At 44.3% G+C, this 14,803-nt stretch overlaps 1 protein-coding gene, 1 non-coding gene and 35 pseudogenes across 4 annotated transcripts in view; 1 reads left to right on the forward strand and 36 right to left on the reverse strand.

Annotated features, from left to right (window-relative positions):
• The window catches only part of LOC134909240 (tetraspanin-3-like), a 413,151-nt gene that overhangs the window by 76,646 nt on the left and 321,702 nt on the right, over nt 1-14,803 (forward strand). The window lies entirely within an intron of this gene.
• LOC134937818 (5S ribosomal RNA) lies at nt 106-224 on the reverse strand (annotated as a pseudogene).
• On the reverse strand, nt 332-450 carry LOC134938183 (5S ribosomal RNA; annotated as a pseudogene).
• LOC134940411 (5S ribosomal RNA) lies at nt 558-675 on the reverse strand (annotated as a pseudogene).
• Nucleotides 7,214-7,332, reverse strand: LOC134942013 (5S ribosomal RNA; annotated as a pseudogene).
• On the reverse strand, nt 7,440-7,558 carry LOC134933438 (5S ribosomal RNA; annotated as a pseudogene).
• Nucleotides 7,666-7,784, reverse strand: LOC134955613 (5S ribosomal RNA; annotated as a pseudogene).
• LOC134937242 (5S ribosomal RNA) lies at nt 7,892-8,010 on the reverse strand. The gene has a single exon (XR_010180567.1). It is a non-coding gene; the product is annotated as a 5S ribosomal RNA (ribosomal RNA).
• LOC134953035 (5S ribosomal RNA) lies at nt 8,118-8,236 on the reverse strand (annotated as a pseudogene).
• Nucleotides 8,344-8,462, reverse strand: LOC134960012 (5S ribosomal RNA; annotated as a pseudogene).
• On the reverse strand, nt 8,570-8,688 carry LOC134945013 (5S ribosomal RNA; annotated as a pseudogene).
• Nucleotides 8,796-8,914, reverse strand: LOC134944862 (5S ribosomal RNA; annotated as a pseudogene).
• On the reverse strand, nt 9,022-9,140 carry LOC134933915 (5S ribosomal RNA; annotated as a pseudogene).
• LOC134932331 (5S ribosomal RNA) lies at nt 9,248-9,366 on the reverse strand (annotated as a pseudogene).
• LOC134951442 (5S ribosomal RNA) lies at nt 9,474-9,592 on the reverse strand (annotated as a pseudogene).
• Nucleotides 9,700-9,818, reverse strand: LOC134938582 (5S ribosomal RNA; annotated as a pseudogene).
• On the reverse strand, nt 9,926-10,044 carry LOC134934471 (5S ribosomal RNA; annotated as a pseudogene).
• LOC134950366 (5S ribosomal RNA) lies at nt 10,152-10,266 on the reverse strand (annotated as a pseudogene).
• Nucleotides 10,374-10,491, reverse strand: LOC134940422 (5S ribosomal RNA; annotated as a pseudogene).
• LOC134942002 (5S ribosomal RNA) lies at nt 10,825-10,943 on the reverse strand (annotated as a pseudogene).
• On the reverse strand, nt 11,051-11,169 carry LOC134953955 (5S ribosomal RNA; annotated as a pseudogene).
• Nucleotides 11,277-11,395, reverse strand: LOC134948781 (5S ribosomal RNA; annotated as a pseudogene).
• LOC134933258 (5S ribosomal RNA) lies at nt 11,503-11,621 on the reverse strand (annotated as a pseudogene).
• On the reverse strand, nt 11,729-11,847 carry LOC134953024 (5S ribosomal RNA; annotated as a pseudogene).
• LOC134959890 (5S ribosomal RNA) lies at nt 11,955-12,073 on the reverse strand (annotated as a pseudogene).
• Nucleotides 12,181-12,299, reverse strand: LOC134933251 (5S ribosomal RNA; annotated as a pseudogene).
• LOC134933902 (5S ribosomal RNA) lies at nt 12,407-12,525 on the reverse strand (annotated as a pseudogene).
• On the reverse strand, nt 12,633-12,751 carry LOC134949180 (5S ribosomal RNA; annotated as a pseudogene).
• LOC134934061 (5S ribosomal RNA) lies at nt 12,859-12,977 on the reverse strand (annotated as a pseudogene).
• Nucleotides 13,082-13,200, reverse strand: LOC134938083 (5S ribosomal RNA; annotated as a pseudogene).
• On the reverse strand, nt 13,308-13,426 carry LOC134933922 (5S ribosomal RNA; annotated as a pseudogene).
• On the reverse strand, nt 13,534-13,652 carry LOC134933733 (5S ribosomal RNA; annotated as a pseudogene).
• On the reverse strand, nt 13,760-13,878 carry LOC134953113 (5S ribosomal RNA; annotated as a pseudogene).
• LOC134954076 (5S ribosomal RNA) lies at nt 13,985-14,103 on the reverse strand (annotated as a pseudogene).
• LOC134954087 (5S ribosomal RNA) lies at nt 14,211-14,329 on the reverse strand (annotated as a pseudogene).
• LOC134938781 (5S ribosomal RNA) lies at nt 14,437-14,555 on the reverse strand (annotated as a pseudogene).
• On the reverse strand, nt 14,663-14,781 carry LOC134944907 (5S ribosomal RNA; annotated as a pseudogene).

The raw sequence follows: 14,803 nt of genomic DNA on the forward strand, positions 1-14,803 counted from the left end.
GCTTTGATTTTTCTGTTAGAGCTTTTCTACTTCTAACTACTGGTACATAAATAATTAAGTTTGAAAATGGAATGCATCAACAGAACGACGTTGGCAGTATAAAAATACCTACAGCACCCTGTATTCCCAGGTGGTCTCCCATCCAAGTACCAAGCAGGGACAACACTGTTTAGCTTCCAAGATCAGAAGAGATTGGTCGGATCCAGTGTGGTGTGGCTGTAGATGAGCTTTGCTGTTTCTGTTAGAGATTTTCTACTTCTAACTACTGGTACATAAATAATTAAGTTTGAAAATGGAATGCATCAACAGAACGACGTTGGCAGTATAAAAATACCTACAACACCCTGTATTCCCAGGTGGTCTCCCATCCAAGTACTAACCAGGGCTAACACTGCTTAGCTTCCAACATCTGAAGAGATTGGGCGTAACCAGTGTGGTGGGGCTGTAGATGAGTTTTTAGGTTTCTGTTACAGGTTTTCTACTTCTAACTAATTGTACATAAATGAATAAGTTAGAAAATGGAATGCATCAATAGAACGGTGTTGGCAGTATAAAAATACCTACAGCACCTTGTATTCCCAGGTGGTCTCCCATCCAAGTACTAACCAGGCCCAACACTGCTTAGCTTCCAAGATAAAGGAGATTGGGCACATCCAGTGTGGTGTGGCTGCAGAGGAGCTTTTTGGTTTCTGATACAGCTTTTCTACTTCTAACTACTGGTACATAAATTAATAAGTTTGAAAATGGAAAGCATCAACAGAACGGTGTGGGCAGTATAAAAATATCTACGGTACCTTGTATTCCCAGGTGGTCTCCATTCCAAGAACAAATCAGGCCCAACACTGCTTAGCTTCTGTTAGGCGCCGGGGTCCGCTCGTCGGTGCGGCCCGGCGCCTAGCAACCAGGGACGCCGTGCGCGTAGAGCCGCCGGCTCCCTGGCAACGCTAGACGCCGGGCGCACGGAGCCGCTCTGACCCTAGCAACGGGGACGCCACGTTCGGGCCGCGTTCCCCGTTGCTGGGTCTGTTCTAATTATTTTATGGTGTGCTGGCCGTGCAGCTTGCAAGCTGCACGGCATTCATGGTGATTACCCAGTCTGGCTCCTGATTGGGGAGCTCTCTGTTATAAGCACCCTTTGGACTTCCCACAGACGCCGGTGATAGCTTCCTGTTTGCCTGTGTCTGTTGCAGAGAGTTCCAGTCTTGCTCAATCCGGTTGTTCCTGTCCTCAGTGGTCCTGTACTCGGAAAGTTGTCATCATTCCTGGAGTCTGACCGAGCACCTTTAACATCCTGTGGTGTTCGTGAGTCGCGGCGCAGCCGTGTGTTGCGGCTTGTCCGCTTACTGTTTATTATTTAGTATATTTGTGTTCTGGAGCTTTTACGGAGGATTCCGCTCCCACAGATCCACTCTGGTATCCAGCGGTGCTGGATAGGAGTAACGGATCGGTGGATCCTTGGTTGTCCTTTTCCCTGGCGGCTAGTCCGCACATACCTTTGGTTTAAGTTAGTTAGCTTGTAACCCCTGGCCTGGTTGCTTAGTCAGAGGGCCCCTTGTTATCACCCTGTCTCGGATTTCCCTTTGTCTCCCATTAAGACCTGAGGGGGCATCGGGGTTGGGCAGACATAATCCGCCCTTCGAACGCGGCTGCCATGGGCTCAAGCAACCATAGTCTCGCAGGGGATTTCTGATAACACGGGCGAGACAACGGAGTTAGGGCGCCAGGGGTTACTAGGCTCTCCTGCTCCCACTACCAGCAGATCTTCCCTGTACTCAGACCTCTGCCATAAGATCTCCTCTGGTCTGGAGTTCGGGAATCATAACATTATCACCGGCCAGACAAAAAAAAAAAAAAAATTAAAAGGAGTTAATTTTTTTTCACTTATTCAGTTGGGAGATTTTTGTCGGCCTCATGAATCCCACCGGTGTTGGGCCAAATCCTGGCCAACTTCTAGTTAGTCAGATTCAAGAACTTACTCAGATGGTTCAGGATCTGTCCCTCCGGGTGAGGTCACAGGAAGATCTGTTACGGACTTCCCCGAGGGTCATCCCTGAACCAAAAATGCATCTGCCTGACCGTTTTTCTGGGGATAGAAAACAGTTTTTTAATTTTAAAGAGTCTTGTAAACTTTATTTTCGTTTAAGACCAGTCTCCTCAGGTACGGAGGCTCAGCGGGTTGGAATTATTATTTCTCTGCTTCAGGGGGATCCTCAGACCTGGGCTTTTGGTTTAAAGACAGACGATCCGGCCTTATTGTCTGTAGACGCCTTTTTAAAATCTTTAGGGCTATTGTATGACGACCCTGATAGAGAGGCGTCCGCTGAGAGTCAGTTGCGTGCTCTCAGACAGGGTAGGAATCCCGCAGAGATTTATTGTACGGAGTTTCGCCGTTGGTCGAACGACTGTGGATGGAATGACCCAGCCTTACGCAGTCAGTTTCGCCTCGGCTTATCTGAATCTATAAAAGACAGTCTCCTTCAGTATCCCGCTCCTGAGACTCTCGATAAACTCATGGAGCTCTCTATTAAGATAGATCGTCGGCTCAGAGAGCGGAGGGCTGAAAAAGGAGCATCTGTCGGATCTACTCCTTGTGTTTTTTCCATTCCTGTGGACATGGAGGAGCCTATGCAGATAGGTCTCTCCAAATTGTCTCCTGAAGAAAGAACCAGGAGGCAAAATTCTGGTCTTTGTTTATACTGTGGAGGTAAGGGACATTTTGCCCGTAGTTGTCCGAACACGTCGGGAAACTTCCCGACCAAGTGAGTTGTGAGGGGGTTCACTTTGGTCTGCAGCTTATCTCCTCAAATAATTCACTGTTAGTTCCTGCTAAAGTTTCCTTTGGCAGCCTCTGTTCCTCGGTCTCTGCTTTTGTGGACAGTGGAGCTGCAGGGAACTTTATGGATTTAACATGGGCCAAGGCCTTAGGTATTCCTCAGTTAACCTTGGGTAGGTGTGTCACCATGCATGGTTTAGATGGGAGTCCCTTGTCCAATGGGGTTATTTCTCTCTGTACACCTCCTGTTTTACTTTCGGTAGGAGCTCTGCATTCTGAAAAGATTGAGTTTTTCCTTACCCATTGTCCAGCAGTTCCTGTGGTTCTGGGTCACCCTTGGCTGGCCTTTCATAAAATTGGCAGTCGGGGGAGATCTTACAATGGGGTACCATCTGTAATAAAGAATGTATTACGCTTCCTATCCGAGTAGCTGCCGCCGTTCCCGCACCCATTCCTGTGGAATACCAGGATTTTGTTGATGTATTTTCCAAGGGCAATGCGGATATTCTGCCTCCCCATAGGCCTTATGATTGTGCCATTGAGCTAATTCCTGGTGCCACGTTGCCTAAAGGAAGGTTATATGCATTGTCTGGTCCTGAAACGGTGGCCATGAATGAGTATGTGAAAGAAAGCCTTGGGAAAGGATTTATCAGGCCATCTAAATCCCCTTTAAGTGCAGGTTTCTTCTTCGTAGAGAAGAAGGATGGTTCACTTAGACCCTGCATTGACTTTAGAGCTTTGAATAAAATCTCAGTAAAGAATACTTACCCTCTGCCGCTGATCTCTGTCCTCTTTGATCAGCTACGTTCGGCTGTGATTTTTTCTAAGATTGACCTGAGAGGAGCATATAACCTCATCAGAATCAAGTCAGGGGATGAGTGGAAAACGGCATTCAGTACTCAGTCAGGCCACTATGAGTATCTGGTTATGCCATTTGGCCTGTCTAACGCTCCGGCAGTTTTCCAGGATCTCATTAACGATGTGCTCCGTGAGTTTCTTGGAAGGTTCGTTGTAGTCTACTTAGACGATATTTTGATTTATTCTGACTCTGTAGAACAACATGTTACCCAGGTGCGTCAGGTTCTAAAAAAATTACGTGAAAATCACCTATATGCCAAGCTTGAGAAGTGTGAATTTCATGTCACGGAGGTATCCTTTTTAGGGTACATTATTTCCCCTCGGGGATTCTGTATGGAACCAAAGAAGCTCCAAGCCATCCTTAGTTGGGCGCAACCCACCAACTTAAAAGCAATTCAGCGCTTTTTAGGGTTTGCGAACTACTATAGAAGATTTATTCACTCCTTCTCTGACCTAGTTGCTCCCATTGTGGCACTGACTAAGAAGGGAGCAGATCCTACCAATTGGTCACGTGAAGCTGAGTTATCTTTTCAGGCCTTGAAACAAGCCTTTGTCTCAGCCCCTGTCCTCAGACATCCCAACCCAGAATTGCCTTTCATTGTTGAGGTTGATGCCTCGGAGGTTGGAGTAGGGGCTATCCTATCTCAGAAGGATCCGGATTCCCTCGAATTACATCCTTGTGCCTTTATGTCCAGGAAATTCTCATCTGCAGAATCCAACTACGATGTTGGTAACCGGGAATTGCTGGCTATTAAATGGGCTTTCGAGGAGTGGAGGCATTGGCTTGAAGGAGCGACTCATACCATTTCAGTTTTGACTGATCACAAAAATCTTCAATACATTGAATCAGCTAAACGACTGAATGCCCGGCAGGCTCGTTGGGCTTTATTTTTTACTCGTTTCAAATTTATTATCACCTTCAGGCCAGGTTCCAAGAATACTAAGGCAGATGCCCTGTCACGCAGTTTTCTTCCAGTTCAAGACAACAGTCCTGTTACTCCCATACTTCCGTCTTCAGTCATTCGGGCAGGCCTCACACAGGATGTATTTACCCAGTTAAAGCTGCTTCAACATCAAGCTCCTGGAAATACTCCTGCTGGTCGTCTTTTTGTCCCTGAGTTTTTGAGAGCAACTGTTTTGACGGAGTTTCATGATAGCAAAGTTGCCGGGCATCCGGGAATCGCTAAGACTTTGGAATTAGTCTCCCGCTCAGTATGGTGGCCTGGTCTTTCCAAAGACATTAAAGAGTTTGTTTTTTCGTGTCAGGTCTGTGCACAGCATAAAGTTCCTCGTTCTTTGCCTATCGGTCAACTTATGCCCATGAATGTTCCTCTTAGGCCATGGTCGCATATCTCCATGGATTTTGTGGTGGACCTCCCTCTGTCAGCCGGATGCCGAGTCATATGGGTGGTAGTGGACCGTTTTAGCAAAATGGCCCATTTCATTGCTCTTCCCCGATTGCCATCTGCCCAGGGATTGGCAGTCTTGTTCCTCCGCCATGTTTTCAGACTCCATGGCTTACCCACTGATATTGTTTCTGATCGGGGTCCACAATTCATTGCACAATTTTGGAAGTCTTTTTGTGCTTCATTAAAGATGAAATTATCTTTAACGTCTGGCTATCATCCCCAATCCAATGGGCAGACTGAGCGAGTTAATGAATCTCTAAAACAATATTTGCGTTTGTACTCGGCCAAACTCCAAAATGACTGGTCTGAGTTTCTTCCATTGGCGGAGTTTGCTTATAATAATGCCTGTCATTCTTCCACCAATGTGTCTCCATTTTTTGCAGTTTTTGGTTTTCACCCCAGGGCTAATTCATTTTTTCAACATTCCTCTGTCTCCTCACTGGCCCTGACCTCTCATCTTAGACTCATTTGGAGAAAAGTACACCTGGCTCTCAGAAAAGCGGCATTCCGGGAAAAAAGATTTTCTGACAGGCTCCGGCGGCCATGCACTTTTAAAGTAGGAGATAGGGTGTGGTTGTCGACTCGCAACATTAAACTTCGACAAACCTCAGCCAGATTGGGTCCTAAATTTATTGGACCATTTCACATTATCAAAAAAGTCAATCCAGTTGCTTTCCGGTTACGTTTACCAAAAACTTTACGGATCGGAAATACCTTCCATTGCTCATTGCTGAAACCATATGTTTCGTCCAGTAGATTTCCTCGTAAAATATCTCAGGGGAGATCACCAATAAATGTACAGGGTCAGCAGGAGTTCCTGGTTGAGAAGGTTCTCGACTCCAAGTTTTCCCGGGGTTGGCTTTATTTTTTGGTACATTGGAGAGGTTATGGGCCAGAGGAAAGGTCTTGGGTCCTGGATGAGGATCTTCATGCCCCGAGGCTCAAAAGGGCATTTTTTCGAGAATTTCCTCAGAAACCTGGCTTTAGGGGTTCCTTGACCCCTCCTCAAGGGGGGGGTACTGTTAGGCGCCGGGGTCCGCTCGTCGGTGCGGCCCGGCGCCTAGCAACCAGGGACGCCGTGCGCGTACAGCCGCCGGCTCCCTGGCAACGCTAGACGCCGGGCGCACGGAGCCGCTCTGACCCTAGCAACGGGGACGCCACGTTCGGGCCGCGTTCCCCGTTGCTGGGTCTGTTCTAATTATTTTATGGTGTGCTGGCCGTGCAGCTTGCAAGCTGCACGGCATTCATGGTGATTACTCTTTTCCGTTTTATGGTGATTACCCAGTCTGGCTCCTGATTGGGGAGCTCTCTGTTATAAGCACCCTTTGGACTTCCCACAGACGCCGGTGATAGCTTCCTGTTTGCCTGTGTCTGTTGCAGAGAGTTCCAGTCTTGCTCAATCCGGTTGTTCCTGTCCTCAGTGGTCCTGTACTCGGAAAGTTGTCATCATTCCTGGAGTCTGACCGAGCACCTTTAACATCCTGTGGTGTTCGTGAGTCGCGGCGCAGCCGTGTGTTGCGGCTTGTCCGCTTACTGTTTATTATTTAGTATATTTGTGTTCTGGAGCTTTTGCGGAGGATTCCGCTCCCACAGATCCACTCTGGTATCCAGCGGTGCTGGATAGGAGTAACGGATCGGTGGATCCTTGGTTGTCCTTTTCCCTGGCGGCTAGTCCGCACATACCTTTGGTTTAAGTTAGTTAGCTTGTAACCCCTGGCCTGGTTGCTTAGTCAGAGGGCCCCTTGTTATCACCCTGTCTCGGATTTCCCTTTGTCTCCCATTAAGACCTGAGGGGGCATCGGGGTTGGGCAGACATAATCCGCCCTTCGAACGCGGCTGCCATGGGCTCAAGCAACCATAGTCTCGCAGGGGATTTCTGATAACACGGGCGAGACAACGGAGTTAGGGCACCAGGGGTTACTAGGCTCTCCTGCTCCCACTACCAGCAGATCTTCCCTGTACTCAGACCTCTGCCATAAGATCTCCTCTGGTCTGGAGTTCGGGAATCATAACAGCTTCCAAGATCAGAAGATATTGTGCGTATCCAGTGTGGTGTGGCTGTAGATGAAATTTCTTGTTTCTGTTAGAGCTTTTCTACTTCTAACTACTGGTACATAAATGAATAAGTTTGAAAATGGAATGCATCAATAGAACGGTGTTGGCAGTATAAAAATACCTACAGCACCTTGTATTACCAGGTTGTCTCCCATCCAAGTACTAACCAGGCCCAACACTGCTTACCTTCCAAAATCAGATGAGATTGGGCGTATCCAGTTTGGTGTGGCTGTAGATGAGCTAAGTGGTTTCTATTAGAGCTTTTCTACTTCTAACTACTGGTACATAAATGAATAAGTTTGAAAATGGAATGCCTCAACAGAACGGTGTTGGCAGTATAAAAAGACCTACAGCACCTTGTATTCCCAGGTGGTCTCCCATCCAAATATTAACCAGGCCCAACACTGCTTAGCTTCCAAGATCAGAGGAGATTGGGCGTATCCACTGTGGTGTGGCTGTAGACGAAATTTGTTGTTTGTGTTAGAGCTTTTCTACTTCTAACTACTGGTACATAAATGAATAAGTTTGAAAATGGAACGTATTTAAAGAACAGTGTTGGCAGTACAAAAATACATACAGCACCTTGTATTCCCAGGTGGTCTCCCATCCAAGTACTAACCAGACCCAACATTGCTTAGCTTTCAAGATCAGATGAGATTGGGCGTATCCAGTGTGGTGTGGCTGTAGATAAGCATTGTGGTTTCTGTTAGAACTTTTCTACTTCTAACTACTGGTACATAAATGAATAAGTTTGAAAATGGAATACCTCAACAGAACGGTGTTGGCAGTATAAAAATACCTACAGCACCTTGTATTCCCAGGTGGTCTCCCATCCAAGTACTAACCAGGCCCAACATTGCTTAGCTTTCAAGATCAGATGAGATTGGGCGTATCCAGTGTGGTGTGGCTGTAGATAAGCATTGTGGTTTCTGTTAGAACTTTTCTACTTCTAACTACTGGTACATAAATGAATAAGTTTGAAAATGGAATACCTCAACAGAACGGTGTTGGCAGTATAAAAATACCTACAGCACCTTGTATTCCCAGGTGGTCCCCCATCCAAGTACTAACCAGGCCCACCACTGCTTAGTTTCCAAGATCAGAGGAGATTGGGCGTATCCAGTGTGGTGTGGCTGTAGATGAGCTTTGTGGTTTCTGTTAGAGCTTTTCTACTTCTAACTACTGGTACATAAATGAATAAATTTGAAAATGGAATGCCTCAACAGAACGGTGTTGGCAGTATAAAAACACCTACAGCACCTTGTATTCCCAGGTGGTCTACCATCCACGTACTAACCAGGCCCAACACTGCTTAGTTTCCAAGATCAGAGGAGATTGGGTGTATCCAGTGTGGTGTGGCTGTAGATTAAATCAGTTGTTTCTGTTAGAGCTTTTCTACTTCTAACTACTGGTACATAAATGAATAAGTTTGAAAATGGAATGCATCAAAAGAATGGTATTGGCAGTATAAAAATATCTACAGCACCTTGTATTCCCAGGTGGTCTCCCATCCAAGTACTAACCAGGCCCAACACTGCTTAGCTTCCAAGATTAGAGGAGATTGGGCGTATCCAGTGTGGTGTGGCTATAGATGAGCTTTGTGGTTTCTGTTAGAACTTTTCTACTTCTAACTACTGGTACATAAATGAATAATTTTGAAAATGGAATGCATCAAAAGAATGGTATTGGCAGTATAAAAATATCTACAGCACCTTGTATTCCCAAGTGGTCTCCCATCCAAGTACTAACCAGGCCCAACACTGCTTATCTTCCGAGATTAGATGAGATTGGGCGTATCCAGTGTGGTGTGGCTGTAGATGAGCTTAGTGGTTTCTATTAGAGCTTTTATACTTCTAACTACTGGTACATAAATAAATAAGTTTGAAAATGAAATGCCTCTACAGAACGGTGTTGGCAGTATAAAAATACCTACAGCACCTTGTGTTCCCAGGTGGTTTCCCATCCAAGTACTAACCAGGCCCACCACTGCTTAGTTTCCAAGATCAGAGGAGATTGGACGTATCCAGTGTGGTGTGGCTGTAGATGAGCTTTGTGGTTTCTGTTAGAGCTTTTCTACTTCTAACTACTGGTACAGAAATCAATAAATTTGAAAATGGAATGCCTCAACAGAACAATGTTGGCAGTATAAAAATATCTACAGCACCTTGTATTCCCAGGTGGTTTCCCATCCAAGTACTAACCAGGCCCACCACTGCTTAGTTTCCAAGATCAGAGGAGATTGGGCGTATCCAGTGTGATGTGGCTGTAGATGAGCCTTGTGGTTTCTGTTAGAGCTTTTCTACTTCTAACTACTGGTACATAAATTAATAAGTTTGAAAATGGAATGCATCAATAGAACGGTGTTGGCAGTATAAAAATACCTACAGCACCTTGTATTCCCAGGTATTCTCCCATCCAAGTACTAAGCAGTCCCAACAATACTTAGCTTCCAAGATCAGATGAGATTGGGCATATCCAGTGTGGTGTGGTTGTAGATGTGCTTTGTGATTTCTGTTAGTGCTTTTCTACTTCTAACTACTGGTACATAAAGGAATACATTTGAAATAGGAATGCATCCACAGAACGGTGTTGGCAGTATAAAAATACCTACAGCACCTTGTATTTCCAGGTGGTCTCCCATCCAAGTACTAACAAGAACCGACACTGCTTAGCTTCCAAGATCAGATGAGATTAAGCATATACAGTGTGGTGTAGCTGCAGATGAGCTTTGATTTTTCTGTTAGAGCTTTTCTACTTCTAACTACTGGTACATAAATAATTAAGTTTGAAAATGGAATGCATCAACAGAACGACGTTGGCAGTATAAAAATACCTACAGCACCCTGTATTCCCAGGTGGTCTCCCATCCAAGTACTAAGCAGGGACAACACTGTTTAGCTTCCAAGATCAGAAGAGATTGGTCGGATCCAGTGTGGTGTGGCTGTAGATGAGCTTTGCTGTTTCTGTTAGAGATTTTCTACTTCTAACTACTGGTACATTAATAATTAAGTTTGAAAATGGAATGCATCAACAGAACGACGTTGGCAGTATAAAAATACCTACAACACCCTGTATTCCCAGGTGGCCATCCAAGTACTAACCAGGGCTAACACTGCTTAGCTTCCAACATCTGAAGAGATTGGGCGTAACCAGTGTGGTGGGGCTGTAGATGAGTTTTTAGGTTTCTGTTACAGGTTTTCTACTTCTAACTAATTGTACATAAATGAATAAGTTAGAAAATGGAATGCATCAATAGAACGGTGTTGGCAGTATAAAAATACCTACAGCACCTTGTATTCCCAGGTGGTCTCCCATCCAAGTACTAACCAGGCCCAACACTGCTTAGCTTCCAAGATAAAGGAGATTGGGCACATCCAGTGTGGTGTGGCTGCAGAGGAGCTTTTTGGTTTCTGATACAGCTTTTCTACTTCTAACTACTGGTACATAAATTAATAAGTTTGAAAATGGAAAGCATCAACAGAACGGTGTGGGCAGTATAAAAATATCTACGGTACCTTGTATTCCCAGGTGGTCTCCATTCCAAGAACAAATCAGGCCCAACACTGCTTAGCTTCCAAGATCAGAAGATATTGTGCGTATCCAGTGTGGTGTGGCTGTAGATGAAATTACTTGTTTCTGTTAGAGCTTTTCTACTTCAAACTACTGGTACATAAATGAATAAGTTTGAAAATGGAATGCATCAATAGAACGGTGTTGGCAGTATAAAAATACCTACAGCACCTTGTATTACCAGGTTGTCTCCCATCCAAGTACTAACCAGGCCCAACACTGCTTACCTTCCAAAATCAGATGAGATTGGGCGTATCCAGTTTGGTGTGGCTGTAGATGAGCTAAGTGGTTTCTATTAGAGCTTTTCTACTTCTAACTACTGGTACATAAATGAATAAGTTTGAAAATGGAATGCCTCAACAGAACGGTGTTGGCAGTATAAAAAGACCTACAGCACCTTGTATTCCCAGGTGGTCTCCCATCCAAGTATTAACCAGGCCCAACACTGCTTAGCTTCCAAGATCAGAGGAGATTGGGCGTATCCACTGTGGTGTGGCTGTAGACAAAATTTGTTGTTTGTGTTAGAGCTTTTCTACTTCTAACTACTGGTACATAAATGAATAAGTTTGAAAATGGAACGTATTTAAAGAACAGTGTTGGCAGTACAAAAATACATACAGCACCTTGTATTCCCAGGTGGTCTCCCATCCAAGTACTAACCAGGCCCAACATTGCTTAGCTTTCAAGATCAGATGAGATTGGGCGTATCCAGTGTGGTGTGGCTGTAGATAAGCATTGTGGTTTCTGTTAGAACTTTTCTACTTCTAACTACTGGTACATAAATGAATAAGTTTGAAAATGGAATACCTCAACAGAACGGTGTTGGCAGTATAAAAATACCTACAGCACCTTGTATTCCCAGGTGGTCCCCCTTCCAAGTACTAACCAGGGCCAACACTGCTTAGCTTTCAAGATCAGATAAGATTGGGCGTATCCAGTGCGGTGTGGCTGTAGATAAGCATTGAAGTTTCTGTTAGAGCTTTTCTACTTCAAACTACTGGTACATAAATGAATAAGTTTGAAAATGGAATACCTCAACAGAACGGTGTTGGCAGTATAAAAATACCTACAGCACCTTGTATTCCCAGGTGGTCCCCCATCCAAGTACTAACCAGGCCCACCACTGCTTAGTTTCCAAGATCAGAGGAGATTGGGCGTATCCAGTGTGGTGTGGCTGTAGATGAGCTTTGTGGTTTCTGTTAGAGCTTTTCTACTTCTAACTACTGGTACACAAATGAATAAATTTGAAAATGGAATGCCTCAACAGAACGGTGTTGGCAGTATAAAAACACCTACAGCACCTTGTATTCCCAGGTGGTCTACCATCCACGTACTAACCAGGCCCAACACTGCTTAGTTTCCAAGATCAGAGGAGATTGGGTGTATCCAGTGTGGTGTGGCTGTAGATTAAATCAGTTGTTTCTGTTAGAGCTTTTCTACTTCTAACTACTGGTACATAAATGAATAAGTTTGAAAATGGAATGCATCAACAGAACGGTGTTGGCAGTATAAAAATACCTACAGCACCCTGTATTCACATGTGGTTTCCCATCCAAGTAGTAACCAGGTCCAACACTGCTTAGCTTCCAAGATTAGATGAGATTGGGCGTATCCAGTGTGGTATGGCTGTAGATGAGATTTGCGGTTTCTGTTTGAGCTTTTCTACTTATAACTACTGGTACATAAATGAATAAGTTTGAAAATGGAATGCATCAATAGAACGTTGTTGGCAGTATAAAAATTCCTACAGCACCTTGTATTCCCAGGTGGTCACCCATCCAACTACTAACCATGCCCAACACTGCTTAGCTTTCAAGATCAGATGAGATAGGGCGTATCCAGTGTGGTGTGGCTGTAGATGAGTGTTGTTGTTTCTGTTAGAGCTTTTCTTCTTCTAAATACTGGTAAATAAATGAATATGTTTAAAAATAGAATGCATCAACAGAACGGTGTTGGCAGTACAAAAATACTTACAGCACCTTGTGTTCCTAGGTGGTCTCCCTTCCAAGTACTAACCAGGCCCAACACTGCTTAGCTTCCACAACAAGATGAGATTGGGCGTATCCAGTGTGGTGTGCCTGTAAATGAGCTATGTGGTTTCTGTTAGAGCTTTTCTACTTCTAACTACTGGTACATAAATGAATAAGTTTGGAAATGCAATGCATCAACAGAACGGTGTTGGCAGTATAAAAACACCTACAGCAACTTGTATTCCCAGGTGGTCTCCCATCCAAATACTAACCAGGCCCAACACTGCTTAGCTTCCAAGATCAGATTAGATTGGGCATATCCAGTATGGTGTGGCTGTAGATGAGCTTTGCATTTTCTGTTAGAGCTTTTCTACTTCTAACTACTGGTACATAAATGAATAAGTTTGAAAATTGAATACATCAACAAAACAGTGTTGGCATAAAAATACCTACAGCACCTTGTATTACCAGGTGGTCTCCCATCCAAGCACTAACCAGGCCCAACACTGCTTACCTTCCAAAATCAGATGAGATTGGGCGTATCCAGTTTGGTGTGGCTGTAGATGAGCTAAGTGGTTTCTATTAGAGCTTTTCTACTTCTAACTACTGGTACCTAAATGAATAAGTTTGAAAATGGAATGCCTCAACAGAACGGTGTTGGCAGTATAAAAAGACCTACAGCACCTTGTATTCCCAGGTGGTCTCCCATCCAAGTACTAACCAGGTCCAACACTGCTTAGCTTCCAATATCAGAGGAGATTGGGCGTATCCACTGTGGTGTAGCTGTAGACAAAATTTGTTGTTTCTGTTAGAGCTTTTCTACTTCTAACTACTGGTACATAAATGAATAAGTTTGAAAATGGAATGTATTTAAAGAACAGTGTTGGCAGTACAAAAACACATACAGCACCTTGTATTCCCAGGTGGTCTCCCTTCCAAGTACTAACCAGGCCCAACATTGCTTAGCTTTCAAGATCAGATGAGATTGGGCGTATCCAGTGTGGTGTTGCTGTAGATAAGCGTTGTGGTTTATGTTAGAACTTTTCTACTTCTAACTACTGGTACATAAATGAATAAGTTTGAAAATGGAATACCTCAACAGAACGGTGTTGGCAGTATAAAAATACCTACAGCACCTTGTATTCCCAGGTGGTCTCCCATCCAAGTACTAACCAGGGCCAACACTGCTTAGCTTTCAAGATCAGATAAGATTGGGCGTATCCAGTGTGGTGTGGCTGTAGATAAGCATTGTGTATCTGTTAGAGCTTTTCTACTTCTAACTACTGGTACATAAATGAATAAATTTGAAAATGGAATGCCTCAACAGAACGGTGTTGGCAGTATAAAAACACCTACAGCACCTTGTATTCCCAGGTGGTCTACCATCCAAGTACTAACCAGGCCCAACACTGCTTAGTTTCCAAGATCAGAGGAGATTGAGTGTATCCAGTGTGGTGTGGCTGTAGATTAAATCAGTTGTTTCTGTTAGAGCTTTTCTACTTCTAACTACTGGTACATAAATGAGTAAGTTTGAAAATGGAATGCATCAACAGAACGGTGTTGGCAGTATAAAAATACCTACAGCACCCTGTATTCCCATGTGGTTTCCCATCCAAGTAGTAACCAGGTCCAACACTGCTTAACTTCCAAGATTAAATGAGATTGGGCGTATCCAGTGTGGTATGGCTGTAGATGAGATTTGCAGTTTCTGTTTGAGCTTTTCTACTTATAACTACTGGTACATAAATGAATAAGTTTGAAAATGAAATGCATCAATAGAACGGTGTTGGCAGTATAAAAATACCTACAGCACCTTGTATTCACAGGTGGTCTCCCTTTTAAGTACTAACCAGGTCCAACACTGCTTAGTTTCCAAGATCAGATGAGATTGGGCGTATCCTGTGTGGTGTAGCTGTAGATGAGCTTTGTGGATTCTGTTAGAGCTTTTCTACTTCTAACTACTGGTACATAAATGAATAAGTTTGAAAATGGAATGCATCAACAGAACGGTGTTGGCAGTATAAAAATACCTACAGCACCTTGTATTACCAGGTGGTCACCCATCCAACTACTAACCAGGCCCAACACTGCTTAGCTTCCAAGATCAGATGAGATAGGGCGTACCCAGTGTGGTGTGGCTGTAGATGAGTGTTGTTGTTTCTGTTAGA

The sequence above is a fragment of the Pseudophryne corroboree genome, chromosome 1 (assembly GCF_028390025.1).
Source record: "Pseudophryne corroboree isolate aPseCor3 chromosome 1, aPseCor3.hap2, whole genome shotgun sequence".
Taxonomy (NCBI): Eukaryota; Metazoa; Chordata; class Amphibia; order Anura; family Myobatrachidae; genus Pseudophryne; species Pseudophryne corroboree.